Source organism: Dendrobium catenatum, unplaced genomic scaffold (genome assembly GCF_001605985.2).
Source record: "Dendrobium catenatum unplaced genomic scaffold, ASM160598v2 fragScaff_scaffold_59, whole genome shotgun sequence".
Classification (NCBI taxonomy): domain Eukaryota; kingdom Viridiplantae; phylum Streptophyta; class Magnoliopsida; order Asparagales; family Orchidaceae; genus Dendrobium; species Dendrobium catenatum.
In genome coordinates, this window is record NW_021318521.1 from 261,082 (window position 1) to 281,679 (window position 20,598).

Sequence of the window (20,598 nt, forward strand, 5' to 3'; positions counted from 1 at the left end):
CCATTAATTCTTTCCAAAGATACCAGATCAATTTAGGCATGATTGAGTTAGATCGTCCTGGACGATAATAATATCGTCATGGCCGAATTCCTAAAATAATGAATACCTAATCTGATCATGGCGGTTGATTCTTTCTGAATTGAGATTATCGTCCAGGCCGATCTGTTGACGGCTGCCTTAATGAGGATGCCCTAATTAGGGTTTCTGATTTTAGACCGATTGTCCAGGCCGATATTAATATCGTCCTGGACGATGTTACCAAAAACAAAAATCATATAGGGAGCAAGAGAATTTCTACCAAGTTATAGCCACACTAAATACAACAGACTCAAGAAAGGAAAAAGGTTACAAACTAACACAGACCTAGTCTACCCAATCTTGAGCTGGTTCCATATTGCAATCTGATTGTGTGGACCTGAAATGTTAGCACATAAGGCAATCGTAGAGAAATAAGAAATGTTTGCTATCATCAAAATCATAGATCCGGATAATCATCACATAACTTTTTATCAGAAGATCCAAAAAGTATATCATCAACATAGATCCAAATAATGAGTAACTCATCTCCAACTTTCCTCAGAAAAAGGGTGGTTTCTACACTTCCCTTAAAAAAATCTCTATTTAGTAAAAATATGTTAAGTCTCTCATACCAAGCTCTTGGTGCAAGTTTTAATCCATATAAGACCTTTTTTAATTTGAAAACATGATTTAGAAGTTGGGAACTCTCAAAACCTAGGGGTTACTCTACAAACACATCCTCTTTTATTACCCTTTTTAAAAAGGCACTCTTCACATCCATTTGGTAAAGCTTAAATCCGTTATAACAGGGAAATGCTAGTAGCACTCTAATGACTTCTTATCTAACTACAGGGGTAAATGTCTCCTCAAAATCAATCCCTTCTATTTGGTTGTACCCCTTAGCCACCAATCTTGCCTTACTCCTAACTCCCACACCAGAATCATTCATCTTATTCTTAAAGACCCCTTTGATAACAACACTTTATCCCTTTGGTCTTTCTACAAGCTCCCAAACATCATTCCTAACAAATTGGTTTAATTCCTCTTGTATAGATAATATCTAAAACTCATCAGATAAGGCTTGATTAATGTTAGTGGGTTCAGTCATTGAGATAAAGGTAGAGCGGTTCACTTCCTTCCTAAGTCCATGCCTAGTCTTAACACCTTCATAGGGGTCTCTTAAGCTCAACTCTTTAGGATGACTCAAAGAATATCTCAAATCCCTAGGCAAAGTGTGTGTAGAATTAACCCTTTCTTCTATATTTGAATTTTCTACTTCTTGGGTAATTTCTCCTACTCCTTCAGTGATAAGGGACTCTACTCTCTTCTCCAAATTTTTAACTCCTTTGGAAATCTCTCTAACACCATCTTCATCCTACATTCTAGGCTCCTTTAGGATCAAATTCATCAAACACTACATGAGTAGTCTCCTCCACCACTAATGTTCTTTTATTAAACACCCTAAAGGATTTCCCAACACTCGAATAACCTAAGAATACTCCTTCATTATATTTTGGGTAAAATTTTCCTAAATGTAACTTCCCATTATTATGAATGAAAACCTTAAAATCAAAGACATGGAGGTGGGAAAGGTTGGGTGTTATACCCTTAACGATATCATAGGATGTTTTATCAAGTTTGGCTCTAATATTCACCCTATTCAACACATAACAAGTTATGTTTACTGCTTTATCCCAATACTATTTTGGAAGTGAATACTCAAAAAGCATGGCCTTAGCGGCCTTAACTAAGGTCCTGTTCTTCCTTTCAGCTACCCAATTCTGTTGAGGGGTCCTTAGAGCTGAGAAGTTATGAATAATCCCTTTATCCTAAAAAAAGACTCTAAATCTTTCATTTTGAAACTCTCCCCGATGGTCAATATGGATGGTTAAGATCTCACAACCTAACTTTTTCTGAAACCAAGTGGAGAAGAATCTAAACTCATCAAAAGACTCACCCTTATCGCAATATTTACTGATGCTGAGCAAGTTTTGTTTTAGTACATCTACAATCATTTTCAATCAAAAGGTTCTTAGAATTTTCAATTATACCTGAGCCCATCACTTTCCTAGTGGTTTTATCTCCAAGAGTAACCTTGCCTCCTTCCCTAGTCTCCAGCAAAATGAATTTATTAGCATCTCCAATCATATGTCATGAGCATTCGCTGTCCATGTACCACATCCTCTCATGAGACCTTTTGTGAGAGTTTGCCTACAAAATATGAAATGTCAGATTTAGGAACCCAAACAGGTTTGATTCCCTTCTTATTAAAAGAAGAATGCAATGCATTTGTGCTATACTATAAAACATGCAATTTTTGTCTCCATACCCAATGTGTACTATGGTGAACAGTGCTAGTGTGTGAAATGTGTCCTAGCATGCCACATGAAAAATATCTAACACCAGGAAATATATTTACTAATCTACTTGGTTGGTGATGCTTCCTTTTAACATGCAATGTTGGTTTTTTAGTTTCAAAAGCTTTGAGATTTGCTTTTAGTGAATCATGCTCAATTATCAAACCAGAATGCTTTTTATTTAAATCATGAAATTCATCAAGTAAAGACATGTGACTACTATCAAGTAGAGTGTGATCATTACTTAACTTTCATGCTCTTTTTGCAAATTAAAAAACTCCAATTTCAAACTAGCATGCAATTTCTTAAGTTTCTTATATTATGCATGAAGTTTTTCACAAATTTCAAGTAATTGATCATAGGTTGGTTCACATACCTCTTCTTGATCAGATTGACCAAGATGATCACCCATTGAGTACAAATTTGTTATCTCCTCTTCAGCTTCGATCTCAGATTAGTCAGATGTAGAATCCGCCCAGAAAGCTTTTTGGTACTGCTTCTTATATTTCCTATATTTGGGTTTCTCCTCACCCTTCTTCTTACTTGGGTTCTTCTTAAGTGTAAGACAATCAACTTTAACATGTCCAAGCTTCATGCATTCAAAACAAACAACATCATAAGAACTTTTATAATTTTTGTTATCCTTACCTCTTTTCCACTTCTTCAAAAAATAATTGTATTAAGGATGAAGATCAAAAAATACTTTTCTTAGAAGATGATATTCAACAAACGTGGATGAGATATTTTGCTAAACTATTTAATGAAAATTGTGAAAATAAGATTGACTATAGTGACATTAGCACCCTAAATGAAAGTAAAGATTTCTATTTTTATCGGCGTATTAATAAAATTGAAGTTAGAGAGGCTTTAAAAAAAATGAAGGGTGGAAAAGTTGTTGGACCTGATGATATTCCAATAGAGGTGTGGAAATGCTTAGGAGATGAAGGAATTTCTTGGCTTACCAAACTTTTTAATACTATTTCGAAGACTAAAAAGATGCCAGATGAGTGGAGAATGAGTGTGTTAATTCCTATTTTTAATAATAAAGGTGATGCACAAGATTGTGCAAATTATAGAGGAATTAAGTTAATTTGTCTTACTTTAAAACTATGGGAGCGAGTTATGGAGCATAGGTTGCAACGTGATACTAATGTTCCTCAAAATCAATTTGGATTCATGCCGGGTAGGTCGACTATGGAAGTCATACATTTATTAAGAGGATTGATGGAGAAATATAGAGAAAATAAGGAGGATCTACATATGATATTTATTGATTTAGAAAAAGCATATGATAAAGTTCCAAGGGAAGTGCTATAAAGAGTTCTTGAAAAGAAAGGAGTTAATAGTGCTTATATTCAAATCATTAAAGACAAGTATGCAAGAGTTATTACTTGTGTTCAAACAAAAGGTGGTTTGATTAAGTATTCCCTATTTCAGTTGGGTTACAACAAGGATCAGCCTTAAGCCATATCTTTTTGCTTTAGTCATGGATGTTCTCACCAGACATTTGCAAGAGGATGTACCTTTTTTTTTTTTTGATGAAATGCAATTGCATTAAAACTAGAATAAAAAACCCTTAAAATAAGCTACTCAAGTAAAACCTAAAGAATCACATTCCTCCTTCAAGCATAACAAGAATGAAGGAGGAATTTCCTCTAAACTTAGATCCTCCCAAACAAAAGAATTCTTTAAAGCCAAATTAGCACAAACATCCGCTAATTTGTTACAATCTCTTTTGGAAAAAGAAAACAAAACTAGGTTGAAATCAAGAAGGAAAGCCAAATTATCATCAATGCTCTTACTAACCTTCCATGTCTTCATAGCCGATTGTAGAAATTTTATAATATTGAAGTTATCCCCTTCAATGATAATTCCTTGATCTTCAATCTTCCACTCTCGAATGATATTCTTCAAGTAGAGAATCGCCATAAATTATATTTTTGCAATGTCCCAATGCATAAGATTAGCTCCAAAAGCTATTAGAAATCTTCCTTTATCATCCCTTTCCACACCTCCAAAACTAGCCACATTATATCTTAAAATAGATGCATCTACATTTATTTTTATCCACCCGGGTGGAGGAGGATACCAAGAGCAAGACAGCTTTCACTAGTTAGCATCCTAGTTGTCCGGAGTAGAATTAATAAAATTACATACAATGGCGGTAGAAACTACATTTGTCGCCAAAGTATTATCCGATTCTTCTATGCCATCATGAATCAATTTTCATCTGCTTTTCCACACGAGCCAAGTAGTTGTGAAATACATATTAGCAATGAAAGAATTATTTCCAATAAGCTTCTTTAAACCTTCCAAACATTCAAGAAGATTGCCAAAGAAAGAAACATTTAATCCCCAGCTATTGAGAATAGAAATCACTGTTCGAAGAATACCACATTTCCCTGCAATATGGCATCCGTTCTCATCTTCTTCACAACCTCTCGGGCATCCTGAGTAATTACTCAGTCTTCTTCTAACTAAAAAGCATTAGAAGGAATGGCATCATTACAAATCCTCCACCAAAATAGTTCAACATTCGATCTCAATTTTATCTTTTTCATCCAATTCCAGATAGCAATACCTCCACTATGATCTGTCACAACTTGAAAAGCCAATGCAACAATTGATTTTCTAGAAAATTTAGATTTAAGCTCCATAAGATCATACCTCCTTCCAGCATCAATGGGAATTTGAGTTATAAGTTCTACCAGCTGCTCCCCAAAAATCAAATTGAGTTGATCGGTATTCCACTATCCTTCCGAAATAAAAGAGCCGAGATTGAACTATATTGATTCCAAACAATTAACAAAAGTCATCCACTTTGCTAAGCATTTGTCTAGAATCCAACTATCAAACATCCAGTTAATAGAATTACCATTAGAAACATTCCATCTAACAATGTTTCTAAGATAATAAGCTCCCATAGTGATAATCTTCCAAGTCGGTGATCAATCTTTTTTTCATTGGTACCGACCAAACATCTCCTCCATATTTAGCTCTCAGGATTTGGTTCAGTAATGCTGATGGCTTCATACAGAAATTCCAAGCCAATTTATCCCGTGAAGGACCTACCTTGGAAACAGCTGAGAATAAGCCTCTACCACCATCTTCCATAGTCTTGCAAAGACTATCCTATGAAGCATAATATAGACCTGCATTCCCATCTTTCCTTTTCCACAAGAAGTTTCTACACATTTTATCAAAATCTTTAAGAATACTCAAAGGAACAATAGAAATTGAAGATAAGAACATCGGTAACGAGAGGAATGCAGAATTGATGAGAACCAACTTCCCTTCCAAATAGATGAACTTTTGACCCCAAGTGTTTAATCTGTTAACTGCAACTTTCATTAGCTTAGAGAAGTTCAAAGATACCAATCTCCTCAAGGTATTCTTCACACCAAGGTAATTCATCTCCTTAACCATCTTGAATTTAATAAGATTAGAGATTCTCTTCTTAATTCTGTGGTTAGTATGCTTCCCAAGAAGAATCATGGATTTAGATTTGTTAACTTTCTGGCCCGACCATAAACAATAGTTGTTTATGATAGTCTTCAATTCCTTAATTACTTTAGTCTTGGCTTCCGAAAGATTAAAATATCATCCACATAAAGTAAATGAGAAACTCTAGGAGCCTTTGGAGTAATAGAGATCCCCATATCCCCTTTTCTACCATTTAATGCATTTGATAGGATTTGGAGCATAAAATAAACAAGTAAGGTGATAAAGGGAAACCTTGCCTAAAACCACACCCCCTTCAATCCAATCGGTTTTTCTCCCATTGATCAAACTGCAACATTTAGGATCTAAGATACATTGCAAAATAAGCTCCCTAAATTTACTAGGAAAGTTAAAATGAATAAGCACTTGCCTCAAAGCTTGCCAACCCATACTATCATAAGCTTGTTTCATTTCAAGTTTGATTTCTAGGAGTCCTTTCCTTGCTTTAGAATACCAAAATTTATTAAAAACTTCTTGTGCCAACAGTACATGATCTAACAAGGATCGCCCTTTGATAAAGGCAGCTTGGTCCACCGAAATGATCTTGTGAATAACCATCTCCAATCTACTCAAAAGCATCTTTGCAAAAATTTTATAAATTGTCATACATAAGCTGATTGGCCGATAATTAGTGACCACTTGAGGATTTTGAATCTTCGAAACCAAGACAATTAGAGTTTCTTTCCATGACTGGTGCATATCTCCCGTAGACAAGAACTGGCTCACTGCTAGCCATACATCATATGCAATCCATTTCCAAAATTTCTTTATGAAAGAAAAAGTTATTCCATCCAAACCAGGAGAAATATTTCTCCTAGATTTTTCCACTATTACTTGGAGCTCCTCCCTTGTGAAATCTGCATCAAGAATATATTGATTAACTTCATTGATGACTGCAGAAGGCTCAGGCTAGCCATCCAACATACACTGTCTATGCTGCCATTTAAGTTTTAAAAAAACTGAAAAAACTTTTTGAATTTCATTGCCATCCTCCGTAACACTACCTTTAGTAGTCTTAATCTGACTAATCCAGTTAATATTTTTCCTGGCATTTGTAAATGCATGAAAAAAACCAGAATTGCAGTCACCTTCTTCCATCCATTTTGCTGTAGCTCTTTATTTCCACCAGGTATTAAGCCGTGCAAGAGTAATAAGGAGCTCATTGATTTTGAACCTTAAAATCTTCATCTTTTCAAAAGAAATTCTCGCTTCTGCCTCCTCCAATTAGATTTCTAGTATTTCTTCCTTCAGCCTATCTCGAAGAGAAATAAGATTTTTTGAACTTAGCTTTTCTCCAGAAAAAAAGAGCTCTCAAAGTTTTTTTGAATTTAATATTAATAGAAGAAGCTGGGTTATTCCCAGCATATTTATACTAAGAATTCTACACTATCGACTCTGCTCCATGGTGAGTAGCCCAAACTTCTTCATATCATATCTCTTTGACGTATACTACCATTGGTTTGAAAATCTCCAATAAAACAGGACAATGGTCCAATGCTATACAGGATAAATGTTTCACTAGTGTAAGATGAATAGAATTCACAGCTGTGGAATTGATAAGACATCTATCCAATTTCTCTAGAATCCGAGCTCCTCCAGATATATTATTGCACCAAGTAAATTTTGGTCCCATAGACCCCACCTCAGGGAGATCATTGTTGATCATGAAATTCTTCAAATATTGGCTCCATGAGACAAGAAAATTTTTTTCCACCCCTGTTTTCATCTTGACAGAGAACACAGTTGAAGTCCCCTCCTATCTCTGTTGGCAAGTCCTCTAAGCAATGTTTCTCTAAACTGTCCCAAAGAAGTTTCCTGTCAATGGCATTAATGCTCCCATACACAGTTGCTACCTTCCATATTCCTTTTTTAAAAACCTCTAGTTTCCCCACTATCATTTGAATGGAAACCTCAACCACAGAGAAAGATGCCAAGAATTTCCTTCATAGAACCATCAAACCTCCAGATAAGCCTTTAGAGGGAGCAAAAAAAGACTTCCAATTTCCAAGGAATTTCAAAATTTGAGAATTCTCAAAAGAATTCAGTTTTGTTTCCAACAAAACCCACAAAAAACACCTTGTGATCCAAAGAGGATGTACCTTGGTGTATGCTTTTTGTTGATGATATTCTTCTTGTTGATAAGACTAGAGCGGGAGTTGAAAGTAAACTTGAATTATGGAGGTCAACATTAGAGACTAAAGGTTTTTGCTTGAGTAGATCTAAAACGGAATATGTGGAGTGTAATTTTAGTAGTAATAGACCTAGTGAGGGGATTGTGACTTTGGACGATCAAGTCATTATTGGATGGTTGAAGTGGAGGAATGCATTGGGCTTTTTGTGTGATAGAAAAGTACCCTCAACTTAAGGGAAAAATCTATAAGATGGTAGTGAGGCCTGTAATGCTTTATGGTGCTAAATATTGGCCATTAAAAGAGAAGCATAATATTAAGTTAAGTGTGGCAGAAATAAGGATGCTCAGGTGGATGAGTGTCTTTACCCTTAGAGATAGGATACAAAATTAGCATATACGTGAAAAGTTTGGAGTAACTCCAGTAGAAGATAAGATTAGATAGAGTCGCCTTAGATGGTTTGGTCTCAAAAAAAGGTGGCCTTCCAATGACCCGGTTAGGAGAGTAAAGGTATTAGATTTGACTTATTTTAAGAAAGGTAGAGGCAGACCTAAAAATACTTGGTTAGAAAATATTAGGAATGACCTTTCTTTATTAGATTTAAATGAGAATTTGACCTTTAATAGGACACAATGGAGAAAAATGATTCATGTAGCCGACCCCACGTAGTGGGATAAAGGCCTGATAATGTTGTTGTTGCTTACCTCTTTTCCAATTCTGATGATACTTATTATTCTTCCTTAAAAAGCTTTTGAATTGCCTAGTGATGAAGGCAAAATCATAATTTTTATATATTGAAGAATCAGTGTCCGTGTTGTTGGCCTTCAACGCCACAATTTTCTTCTTCTTTTTCTCACCTGCATCAAGATTTCTTTGATTCATCCCTTGATCATAAGCAATGAGTGATCCAAGTAAATTATTAATCGAATAAGTGTTTAAATCTTTAGATTCAGTAATTGAAATAATTTTAGCATCAAAAGAAGAATGCAAGAATCTTAAAATTTTGTTTACTCTTTCATAATTAGTTTGATCTCTTCCTAAAGCATGCAATGAGGTGATAATTTAAGTAAACATAGTATAGATGTTAGAAATTGATTCAGAAGGTTTCACATAAAAAAGTTCAAAGTCATGCAACAAAATATTCAACCTAGATTGTTTAACTTCATTGGTTCCTTCATAAGTTACGCACAATCTATCCCAAATTTCTTTACCAATCGCACAAGTTGAAACACGCATATAATCTTCAGATTTCAAAGCACAAAAAAAATAATTCAAGCATTTTGCATTAATTTGTGCTAATTCTCTTTCATCAAAAGTCCATTCTGTAAAAGGAAGTTTAGTTTTAATGCCATTAATTTCATGAGAAGGAATTGTATAACCCTTCTTTAGCAAGCATCCACATACAATAATCTAGCAATTGTAAAAATGAAGACATGTGAGTTTTTAAAAAAATAAAAGGAATACTGTCAAACAAAGGTGACCGTGTAATAGAATATCTTATCATAGTATTACAATTACCAAAGTTAGCCTTCGATCAAAATTCAAAAGTTTTCAAAAACTAAATTTTATGAATCTCCCTCGGATATCATTTGAAAGTGCTCTGATGGCACTTGAAAGTTTGACAGGGATGTTAAGCCCTTATGAACTTGTCCCAAGGCTAACCAAGAGGGGGTGAATTGATATTTTTAAAAAATATTTTGATCAAAACACAATCTTAAAATAAAAACCAAGATTCACCATAGAAATCGAAGTGCAGAAATTAAATGTAGATGTTGTAATAAAGAACACAAAAATTTATAGTGGTTCGATCAACTCGACATACGTCTACTCCCCGAAGGCGCCCTCATAGTATTGCACTAAACTCAGTGTCTCTCCTTTTTCCCCCACAAGAAGGTAGATAAGTCTATACCACTCTCCATTCCACCAACCCATATGAGGAAGAGAACCTAAATCTTTTTGCTTCCACAAGAAGCAGGCAGAAAACCCAACTCCTTTTGCTTCCTCCTGAAGTAGGCCGAGAACCTTGATCACATGCTAAAGTAGACCTCTCTAGAACCTCCTAGGAACTAAGGATGACGACTGGAGAAGACAACGACGAATCCTTGCTTGGAGAAACCTTATGAAACCCCTCACAAACTCCCCCTCACAATATCCTTTCTGTCTCTCCATTTCTCTCCCTTTCCTCTTGGCTCTCTCAGGTCAGAATAGCATGAAATTACTAGATTGATAAGAGGGGGGGGGGTGAATTATGAAAATTTGTTGCAATAATTTAAAAACCTAAGCAAGACGTCTAATATTTTTATTTTTTAAAAAACTTTAACAAGGAAACTTTAACTAATACGAAAGCAATTGATTGAACTCAACATGCAAAATTGAAATTCTTTTTCTCTCATAATTATCACTAAGCAAATATAAGGAAAATAAAGTGCAAGCAAAAATATAAAGCGGTAAGGAAAAAGCACACCGGAATTTTATAGTGGTTTGGTCAAATCATGACCTACGTCCACTCACTGGAGTCCTCCACTCTGGTAATTTCACTACAAAACTATAGCACTCCTTTTGACCAAGGTAGAGAAGCCCTTACAAGACTTGCTTTCACCAACTCAGCATGGTGGAGTGCCAAGCACTCTTCTCACCCTCCTTGAGACGGCAGCATTCCTTCTCATTTTTCTCCCTCCTGGAGAAGGCAGAGTACCTTCGAGGTCATGGATGTAGAAGAGTCTCCCCCTCAGAGAGCCTCCCACAAGTTCTTCTCGGGCCACAGGAGGAGCAAGATGCAGCAAGAACGGAGCAACTGTGTGATATCCCTCACACTTCTTCTCCCTCACCAAGCTCATCCTCTGCTTCCTCTCTCAAACCCTAAAAACTTCTCAAGAGCTCTCTCCTAAGGATTCACTCTCTAATCACATTCTCCTCTCTCTATCACACACCCAAAAATATAATAATTTTGACACATAAAATGGGATCCAAAATCCCTGAAATTTTTGAAAGTAACTGTTATAATCATACAATACGATATGTATAATAATCTTTGTCCTGGTATGAAGGTTTACAAATAGTTCAAAATAAATTATATAGTACGATAAAATATCATACTATACAGACCTCCACTCTTCTATTCATATAGGATGATAGCCGGGACGATCAAAACTCATCTCTATACATCATAGGGTACAATCAACATCGTACAGTACGATTAGAACAATCAATGGATTGTTCATGCTGATCTCCAGGACGATACCAAATTGGCCTCTGTTCATCATATGGTACGATATATAGCATACAGTACAATGAGTTAAAAATAAGAGATCGTCCACGACGATGCCCTGGACAATTAAAACTCATCTCTATTCATCGTATAGTACGAACAGGTTCTTAAAGTATGATGACCAATCAGCGATTAAGCCTTGATTGATTCATTCCACTAATTTCGGATTATATTAAGTAAGTATTTGAAATAAATCATACAGTATGAATTACGTCGTACAGTATGAACAGCTGATAAACCTTACTTAAATAAATCTGGCAGCTAGGGTTTTAGATTAGTAACACATTATACAGTACAATATAAATCGTATAGTACGATCTATTCACAGAAATTTGTTTAAAATAGATTAGATCGTTTATTATGATATAAAGTCGTATAGTACGATCAACAGAAAAAAAAATTTCATTTTTGTTTCTTTAAAAAAAACCTCCCTCTGTGTGTGTGTGTGGTTGCTCAGACTTACATACAGTTTATGGCCAGACTCAAGCAAAGAAAAAACTAAAATAAATAGAAAATTATATTATTTTAGACTCACACTCCTATTTTACCCAGTCTTGAGTCTTCCTGTTGTCCCGAGTAACTGTGATCTTCTGGAAAAGTTAGTACTCATAGATAATAATAGCATAAATCAAAGGATATTCAATGAATAGATGTTAAGACGACATTATTTGTCATCATCAAAAGCTGAAAATAGGGGTCATGGATTTCAACATAGCAGTAAAAGATACTCTCTTGAAAGGAACAAGAGGTCTTAAATAGAAGAGCTTCTGAATAGCTCTTAATTACAACAAATTGACTTTATCATCCAGGATTATATAAATATCATCCTGTACGATCAGTGAAAATTAAGCTCAATCAGCCTGGATGATTTGGGTCGATCAAAAGGTTTTTTTTCATATCATCCAAGATGATAGTATATCATCCTGTATGATCAGTACAAATCATTGAATATCATCTAAAAAATCACACTGAATGAATATCTGGACTATGGAAAAATAGCTGGATTGTCCATGCCGATCTCACGATCATCCCGAACAATTAGTTTAAATCTATGAAAATATTCCAAAGTATCACCCTAAATAGCAGCTGGTTGTTGTTTGGTCATTCAGGGACAACTAAGGTTTCTGAAATGATCATCCCGACTGATCCTACGATCATCCAGGATATATGATCGAGCAATCAAACCTTCATTTCTTTCCTTAATTACCAGATTAATTTAGGCATAACTATGTTGCATCATCCAAGATGAGGTCCAAAAATAAAAGCTACCTAAATAGATCTGACAGCTGATTCTTTTTAATTTGATCCTATTGTCTAGGCCGATACAACTATCGTCCAGGACGATGAGCTTAATGATGGCTTCCTTAACCAGGATGCCCTAATTAAGGTTTTTGATTTTATCTGATTGCCCAGGTCAATTTTAGGATCATCCCGAATGATGTGAGCAAAAATAGAAAACTCTAAAACAATTAGAAATTTTCCCCCAAGTGTATGTGTGCAAGGTTACTTAGCATCATGAATCACATCATTTGTAATAGACTCAAGAAAAGGAGAAAGTTTACAAACTGACTCAAACCTTGTCTACCCAATCTTGAGATGGTTTAAATTGCAGTTTGATCTTGTGGACCTAAAATGTTAGTAGGCAAAGCAGTCATAGATAAACAGAAGTGTTTTCTATCATCAAAATCATATTTCCTTAAATCAAATTCGTAATAGATAATAAGTGGTAGGTGGGATCACATCCACTTTATGTATTTAATTCTATATATATAATTTTATAATGTATGGGAGCTTGGAAAAGGGAGTTTGCTCTATATTTGAGAGAGTTTATTATGAGAATGATGTTTTTTCATTAGGTTAATAGAGACTAATTTGAATTCTATTGATAGGAGAGACGAAATTAAGAACCTTGGAGATGGGTGGGAGTTCTATAATTATTCTACTATGAGGAGTTTAGGAGGAAATCTAGTTTTTTTGGAAGAGTGATGTGTCTTCCTTAACTTTGCTAGATACAACTAATTAGTTTGTTATTGGAACTCTTAAAAGCCAATGTTTGGGCTATGGTTGGTGACTATTGCTTATGGAAATAAAGATATTAATGTTAGAAGAGCATTATGGGAAAGGATTGAGGCATTTTCTTTGAAAGGAATTCCTTCAAAGTTGTGAGGGGGCATTAATTGTATTATATCAAAGGAGAAGAAAAGAGGAGGGAAAAGGTTTGAATTATCTCAAGGACCTTAAGAGATGAAAGATTATATGGTAAATAATGACTTGTATGATGTGAGGTTTATATGACCTTGTTTTATATGGTACAACAACAAGGAAGGCTAAACCATAATTTAGGAAAAAATCTATAAATGTTTTTTGAATTCTAAAGCTCTTCAAAGAGTTCCATTTGTAGTGGTAGGGCACCTATCTTGGGTGGATTTTGATAACTATCAAATTTTCTAAATTTTATCTAAGGATTAATTTCTCGAATCAAAGTGCATTTGGTTTGAAAATATTTGGCCTTCATACATTGCTTCTTAGGGTATTCTCTATATGGTTAGGAGGAAATCATATTTAAGTAATGAGTATAAGATCCTTCAAAGAAAGTTGAAAATATCTCTTAGAGCTTTATTATATCGGAGTTAAAACAAGTTTAACAAGTTGATGAAGCTAAAGGAAAATCTCAAAAATCAAATCATAGACTTATAGATTGAAGAAAGCTTAGTGGATGGACTACTTTTGCTAATGCTAAGTTTTACCATGATTTTCTTAAGCTAAGACAAACTTGAATTTGGTGAACCAAGTTTAAAATACCATTAGGGTGTTGGTGGAGGATTAAGAGAATATTAAATCCATTTATTATAAGTTCTTTAAGAAGAAGATGAGGGTAAAGAGGTGTAAGTTAGAAGGTTGGCAGGACATTATGAAGTAGGGAAAAACATTATTCTAGAAGCTCATTTTTCTTAGAAAGATCTTTGGGAAGCTATTTGGTGTATAGAAAGCAGTATTTCTCTTGGGGTGGATAGGATTAATGTTTCATTATTCAAAGCATATTGAGAGATTGCAAAAGAAGACATTTGGAAATCTTAGTTGTTTCATTAAGTCTTGAGAAATTTAGTAGATTGGAAGGATACTCTAATTATTCTAATTCTTAAGGTTCAAAATGCTTTGGATCCATCCAAACTAAGACCTACAAGCCTATGTCAGACTATTTATAAGGTGGCTGCAAGGATGATTCTCAATAGATTAAAGTATTTTGTTTGGATAAATATTTTTGAGGAGCAAGTTAATTTTGTGTTGATAAGATCATTGTTGCATCATGGTTTGCTAGCTCAAGAGATTTGCAACAAATTCAGATATTCAGCTTCTAATAAAGGATTGATATATGTTAATTTAGACATGGAACAAGCACATGATAGCATGTTCTTGTCTTCATTATTTAAAATACTGAAGTGATTGGGCCTTCTTAATAAAATTTCAAAATGGATTATGGAATGTGTAAGGAATTAAAGATTTGTTTATCTAATCAATGGAAGAAAGCCAAAATGGATTATAGCTTTTTTCTCCAGAATTATTTGTAATATTTTCAGAGATTTTATTAAAAGTATTTGATAAAAGAGGTGGGGAGCTAGTGATCAAAGTGATTACAATTGCTAAAAACTTTCCCCCTCTTCTTTATAATGATGATATTCATACCTTTGTTGAAGCTTCTAACAAATCACTAGGAAGGATAAATAGGATTATATCTAATTATTATCTTTGGATAGGGAAGTAAATCAATAAAATCATGTATGTGGCAATGTTTAGAAGACCTATTGCTGAGAGATAGAAGAAAAGGTTTGTAACATTGTTGAGGTATAGATGCGTGAATGAGTTCAATTAACTAGGAATGTAGATATATTTCTGAATGTTAATAACTACTGATTTTTAGAACGTTATAGATAATTTCTTTGATATACTAAATGCATTGGGAAATCACTCTCTGTTAATTTCTAAAACGATCCTTCTCATAAAATATACTTTTCTATCTCTTTAATAATTTTCAGTGTACCATTCATTGGTTCCTAGAGGGATGCTAAATGATTTAGATTAGATGTGAAGGAAGTTCATTTAGCATAAACACCAAGGCAGATAAGTGCTTCATTTTATTGCTTTGGAGGATCTCTATCATCTAATTAGAAGTAGAGGATTTGGTCAACATTTAGCTTTGAGTAAGCAAGAACCTTTAAGGGCAAGGTTGGCATGAATGTTTTTTCAAAATTGAGGTCATTGTTGAATAGAAACATTACTGCTAAGTATGGGAATAATGTTTGAAATGGGTGGCAAAGAGAGGATCTTCATCAGTTTGGCAAATTATTGGGGAAGGGCTAAATTCCTTCATCCTTTATTTATATGGAAAGTGGTGAATTAGAAGAATGTGATGGTTTTGGGAGATGTCTCAATAATGCATAGAAAGTTGGATGGATGGCCTGCATTTACTGATTATTAGAGTTTATAATTATTGCACTTTATTAAACTCTTTAAGGTCGAAGGGCAATGGAATGTTCCATGACTACAACAACACTTTGGTTAGCACATGGGGGTAATTGATTTGAAAGAAAACAATAATAAAAGTAGCAATTTAGGAGAATAATGAAATGATGATATTGCACTCATAATTTACATTTCAAAATATTCTTGAAAAAGAAGCATAAGCACCATTATAACAAATAGTGAAGTAAGAATTCAAACATTAATAAGTTTACCATTGACATTGTTTTTTTTTTAATGGAAAAAGTCAAGACACATAGAAATTGGTACCTAAATATTAAGATCCATGTGATGAGGAAAAAGTAATTCCAAAAGGGTAAAAAAAATTCAACAATCTTTTTAGGTGAACTCTAACTCAAACTCGTTAGAAATCAAACTAGAAGAGGAAGTAACCAACTTGTTCTTAATGGAAAAAGATAGTGTTAGGGACTCCAACAATGATAAGGTATGTGAATTAACTTATGATGAATTATTCTCCTTATTAGATAAAATGCATGACTCTTATAGAAAATTGAAAAATTTGCACTTTCATCACAAAAGAGAATATTCAAATTTAAAATGAGGGCATAACAATTTAATGAATAATTATTTAAACTTACGAGCTAATTAGGTTGCATTAGATAAGTAGCATGATTCATTAAGTGAAGAGTGTAGTGAATTAAAATAAAGGCATGGATCATTAAACAAAAATCATATTGAATAGCAAGAAAATCATGAATCCTTGAATATTGAGCGTGTTGAGTTAGAGTAAGCATTTAAAGAACTAGAAGAGTTAGCTTAAAAAAGTGGATAACAATGAGCAAATATTAAAAGTCAAAGTTGGAATTTATAAGAGTGCATATGAACCCTTAACAAATAAGATCATAACACTTAAATAAAATGCATCAGAGCCTATAAAGATAGTAAAGCCACACAATAAAAGACAACAAGCATCCTCATTCTCTAAAAGGAGACATCATCCCCATATAAACTAGTGAATCCAATTCTAGGAATTAGTTGTTATTCTTGTGTCATACTAGGATATATTACACACACTTGTACACTTTGAATACACCATAGAACACATGATTTGGAGGTCTAAAAATCACTAGCATAACATAACATTCATACATTTCAACATAAGGCAATCCAAATCCACTTGGGTTCCCAAAATTAAATTATTTTATTTTTCTAGGTATGCTCTGGTAAGAGGTCCAGTGACAGCATGTGGTACCAAGATAACAAATGCTCATTGCACATGACTAGATATCTTAGACAATTTATCATGTTGAAGGCTACGAGTGAATAAAAAGTCACTTTGGGAGACAAAAATACCAAAAAGGTATTGGGAGCAGGAATTATTTGTAAAACTAAAGGCCTTAAAATTGAGAATATTCTATTATTTAAAGGGTTAACATATAATTTTTTAAGTATTAGTCATTTCTTTTATAAAGGATTTAATGTTATATTTTTTTCTAAAAAATGCTTAATTTTTTTTAAATAGAAAAAGTATTTTAGAAGGATGGTGAATAAAAAATATTTATATTCTTGATTTGAATTGTATTGATAAATTAAATAATGTTTCATCTTTGAAAACTACTATAAATAAATCTTGGCTATGTCATAGGAGATTATTCCATGCAAGAATGAAAACCCTTAAAAAATTAATCAACAAAATTTTGTTTGAGGCATCCCTAAGTTAGAATTCTCCAAAGAACACTATTGTGATGCTTGTCAGTTAGGAAAGCAAGTTAGGTCATCATTTCATTCAATAAAGAATGCAGTACCTATTAAACATCTATAAATTCCTCATTTGGATTTATTTTGGGCCTGTTAATACAACGAGCGAGTTTAGGAGGTAAAACATTTAAATTTATAATTATGGATGATTATTTAGGTTTACCTGAGTAAAATTTTTGGCAATTAAAGTGAATCAATTGTATAATTTATAACATTTTTTACTCATGTTCATAGGAAATTAGGATTTTCAATCTAAAAAATTCATAGTTTTTCTTGAGGTAAGTTTTAAAATAAAATATTTAAATTATTTTACCAAATATAGAATAGAGTATAATATTTTATATCCTAAGGCCCAACAATATAATAGAGTAGATGAGAGAAAGAATAGGACGTTGGTAAAGATAGCTACAGAAATGCTAAGTGAGTATGGTTTACCTAAATATTTCTAGCCAAGGGTAGTAAACATTACCTATTGTGTACTAAATTCAGTGAACATTAAATCTAATATGAATAAAACTCCTTATGAATTATTTATGGGAAGAATACTAAATTTATCTCATCTACACGCATTTGGATCTATAAATTTTGAGTTAAAAAATCGAAAATCTAATTTAGGAGAATTTGATGCTAATGCAGATGAAGTGTATTCTTAGGATATTTCACAATAGGTTAGGCTAATAGATTATTCATTAAAATTACCTTAGTCGTTGAAGAATCCACCCAAATTATTTTTTACAAATAAAATAGAATTAAAGTGACTAAGATAGATGATGATTATGAAGCTGAAATAACCTATCGAGTGGAAAATGCTGATCTAAAAAATAAAGAAGAAACTTATGATCTATTGCCTAGGGAATGGTGGTATTCATCTAGTTACCATAGAGAGCTTATTTTAGGATATCTATCCATAGTAATTAGGACTAGGCATGGTATTAGAAAGGAGGTTAGATATAAAACATATATTTTTATAATAGAACCCACCAGTATATATCATGCATTAGCTAAGGAATTTTGGATAGTTATGCAAGAAAGCTTAATTAATTTATTAGAAATAATGTATGGTAATCAGTAAGTATATCCTTTGATGAAAGTGTAGTTGGAACTAAATGGATATTTAAAAATAAATTAAATTACTCTAGATCATTATTTAGAAATAAAGCTTGATTGGTAGCTATGGAGTAGAATAAAATAGAAGGAATGAATTTCAAAGAAACCTTTACCCTCATTATTATACTATAATCCATAAGTGTTCTGTTAGAATTTTTATGCTTTAATGGGTTAAAACTACATCAAGTGTATTTGAAAAGTTTATTTTTAAATGCAATAATTAAAATAGATGTCTATGTAGAAAATCCCTCAGGTTTTGAGAATTAAGCTTTTTCGAACAATATTTGTAAGAATAAGAAAGCACTTCATGTGATTGAGCAAACACCTAGGGCATGCTATGATAGAATGAGCGACATTCTATTACAAAAATCCTTTGTTGATGGTATTAAAGACAACACCTTATTCATTAAGAGAGTTGGAGCAGATATACTTATAATTTATAAATGTTTTTCTTGATGATATTATTTTTGGATCCACAAAAGATAATCTATGTAATGAATTCTCTTCCACTATGAGTAGTAAATTTGAGATGAGTATGATGGGTGACTTAACTTATTTTCTCAATTATAATGTAAAGAAAATAAAGGAGGGAACCTTCCTAAGACAAACTAAATATATTAATGAAATTTTGAAATGGAAGGATATAGATATAGCCATACACTAATGTACTTGGCCACCCAATATTGATAAGGAACAAGATAAAAAATTTATTGATCAAAATAAATATAGATGGTTTATAAGTTCCTTACTTTACCTAACTTGTAGTAGGCCTTATTTTATATTTAGTGTTTAAGTTTCAAGCTGCCTTTAAGGAATCCCATTTGGATGCAGTTAAAATAATTTAGGATATTCAATGTGCACTAAAAATTTAGGTATATGGTATCCTGAAAATAGATCTACTTTTGACTTTGTTCGATACTTAGATTTGGGCTTTACTAGATGTAGAGTAGATAGGAAAGGACCTTAGGAATAAGCCAATTCATTGGACCATCTTGTGTTTTCATGTCTAGTAGAAAGAAAAATTTTATAGCCCTATCCACCACAGAAGTTAAACATGTAGCTATAGGAAGTTATGTTGCACAACTCCTTTGGCTGAAGTAATAGATTCTTGATTTTGGACTACCCTTAGATCAATCATATTCAATCTCTATGAATCATATCCAACATTCTTACACAAGCGTATTTATATTAAACAACACTTTATTAGGGATCACGTGGCCAAGGGAGACATAAAATTTCAGCATGTAAATAATAAAAATTAATTGATAGATATTTTCACCAAACCCATAAATTATATTACTCTCAGCACTATTAGGATTAAACTTAGAGTTATTGACATAATTGATCTAGACAGTAGGGACATTAGATAAATAGATTGCTTTTGGTGTTTTATTTTTTTGTACATGTTATGTGTGCTTATTTTGTTTTATTGATTATTTTTTATTATACTCTATCTTTTAGTGGTTCATTTTATTTATATTATTTCTTATTATTAGTTTTTTCTGGCATATAAAAGGGGGATCAATAAAAGTATTGCTAGTAGTAATGAATATAGAGAGTGTATTGGATAAACTTATTTTTTTATTTTATTTTAATTCAATATATGGGTTATTGTGCTTTTTTTCAAAATTAAAATAAAATTTGTATTTTAAAAATAATAAAATTAAGAAATTAAATTATGTCCTTATTTTAAAAGATTTCACTTATTAAGACACAAAACTTAGAAGGAAATAAAAATCTAACCTATAAATTTAAAATACCAAATAATAATATATATCATCATCAAAAAGGAGAGATTATTATAATCTTGGAGCCTAGCCTTATATTTTGTAGAATATAAATATTATTAGTTATTTTTATTTATTCTTGCATTATATTTTGGATATTTTTTTTAGTGTGCTACGAACCATTTCAAGTACAATATACACAAAGCAAAGAACTGAAGAATCAACTCAAGATAGTATAATGTCAGCTCATAAGT